Below are 2,317 nucleotides of genomic sequence, written 5' to 3'. Positions count from 1 at the left end.
AGGAAATTAAGCATTAGATATTTAACATGATAAAAGCCAGTCCAGCATTCCCTTTTATCCAAAGCCCTTGAATATACTTATAAACAGTTAAGCATAGAAAAACTGCCATATAGCTTACTGATTTCTGCCAACCAGGCAAATAAAGCACTAATACTTGCTGTTGTTATTGTTGTTTTTTAACTCAATGAGCTACAACATTAAATTCATAATCGATGCTTAACTAATCTATTTCAACACACTTAGCCTGATCTGGATGCATATTTTAACGCTATTATTCAACATCTATAAAATCTATTCTGACACTAATTCACCAGACCTCTGATTATCACTGTTGGGAAAATCAAGAAATTTTTGGGGAGAATAGTGGACCGCCTCATGGTTAATACTATATACTTCAGTTGTAGGAGGCTTCTGTCATATGAGTCTGGTTACAGACCTAGAGGTAAAAGTGTGTGATGAACAAGGGTCCTACAGAATGTTAGCATCATCATGCTTGTTCAACACATGATTAGTTTACTTAGATATACTAGGAAAGGCCAGCACCACAGGGAGCTGGGGTAGGATTGCCTTCACCACTGTGCAAGGGATCTTTTCCTCTGGAAAAATCAGTGTCAGATCTCAAAATGTCACCTTCTAAAGATTCTCCCAAACATCTTTATCCCAGGTTATAGGGGAAGGCAGGAGGCAGGAAAACGAATGTTGCAGGACTGTCCTGCTACAATGGATCTCATTCTTTTCTAAATAATGCTTTTCACAAAGCCTTCAAAGACAAGCATTAAACTTATGCTCTATTTCATCCAATGAAATTATTGGGCCCTGAATTGATTTCTGCAATACTAGCCCTGAAGCTAAAGGATAGGAGATTCTCTGTTAGGACACACTTAACAACTTAAAATCTTTATGTGTATCTATAGCCCGAAATTGAATCTTTAAACTGCTTATATGTTTTTATTAATTTATTCGCAAAGGAAAATTCGGAATCCCCTCGGGTTTTGCACTCATTGTGTTCCTTTACTAGTTTGCCCAAAAATGCTTGAGCAACAGGATAGCAGCATTGTATTTCCCCATTTAGCAAAGCTAGTCAAAAATTTCACATAAAGAGTCTCTAAATTCCTTATAAACAGAGAATTAGGATAAACCAATTGGTCTATGTTGAATGTTATTTTTTATTCATTTTAATGAGAAAAAAGATAAAATAACAATAAAAGTTTCAAAACAGGTTAGTAGGACAGTTACAATAATTAATACATTGCATATTGTTGTCTTTGTAGTAATTATTTAGAGGAGAAAAGTGGAATCCATACCTTATGGCTGGCCATAACAACTGCAGAACTGCAGGAGACAATCTTTCTGGATGCAGCAGCTGAGGTGAAGATGTGCTTGGAGGGGCTGGCCTAGTGTGCATGCTGCCCCTTGGGGACATTGTTGCACGTGGGAAGACTGCTGCTTGGAAGAAAAGATGTTTGTTTTTCACAAGCCAAAGATGTACCAAAGTATAGAGGGATTCTTTATTTGCAGAACAAAGTCCTCCAGTTCTTGATTCATCGACAGAAAAGGCTACAAAAAGGACTTCCAGAGCTGTTTCGAGTTGCATGAGACTCGCTCAGGAGACTTCTGCAATACCTGTATTCTGCTAGTGAAACAATGGGAAAAGCTGCTGGCAAGATCAAGGAAAAACTGGAATCATATGGTAGATATGAGGCAGAAACCAGTCTAAAGACTACACTAAAACCAAAGAAAGTAAAAACCCTGTTTGGAAAGAGGCTAAAAAGCAACTAGATTAGCAAACTACCAGAGGAATTTAAACATCAGGATTGGGAAGCACACAGCACCAACTCCAGTGCCACCCTGGCAAGTCTTCTTGTTACAGTAACCAGTCAAATAACAGCTTGGATACAGAGATGGCTTCTGGCTCCAGCAGAAGACTGGTTTTCTCCTTTTTAGATCTTACATACTGGAAAAGCCAAAAAATATGCTATGGGGTTATCTACAAAGGCCTCTTTGGGATGTACTCATTGACATGCACCTTTTAAAGTCGTTCTGCAGTAACAAGAAGGTGACTTCTGAGAATCCCAAGGAGCCCCATGCCTAATCACTGCCCTTCTCTACCCAGGAGTGGTGACCAAGGCTCGGGTGCAGGGGAACAAGATGCAGAAGACCAGAGACCAGTGAACTGATGCCTGTTGGCAACTCAGATACCTGCTACTCTGCCAAAATCTCTGAAGCCAGTGTCTAGCTTACTAAAAGTGTACATAATATTTAAGATGCTGAGCATTTCATAGGGAAGCTGAATTCTTCTGCAAAGTGTTAATTCTTT

At 39.1% G+C, this 2,317-nt stretch overlaps 1 pseudogene; it reads left to right on the top strand.

The window, feature by feature from the left end:
• The first annotated feature begins 744 nt into the window (after window positions 1–744).
• LOC101574418 lies at window positions 745–2,092 on the top strand (annotated as a pseudogene).
• Window positions 2,093–2,317: the final 225 nt, after the last annotated feature.

The sequence above is a fragment of the Octodon degus genome, unplaced genomic scaffold (genome assembly GCF_000260255.1).
Source record: "Octodon degus isolate 3935 unplaced genomic scaffold, OctDeg1.0 scaffold00103, whole genome shotgun sequence".
Lineage (NCBI taxonomy): Eukaryota > Metazoa > Chordata > Mammalia > Rodentia > Octodontidae > Octodon > Octodon degus.
This window is presented reverse-complemented; position numbering and strand designations above follow the sequence as displayed.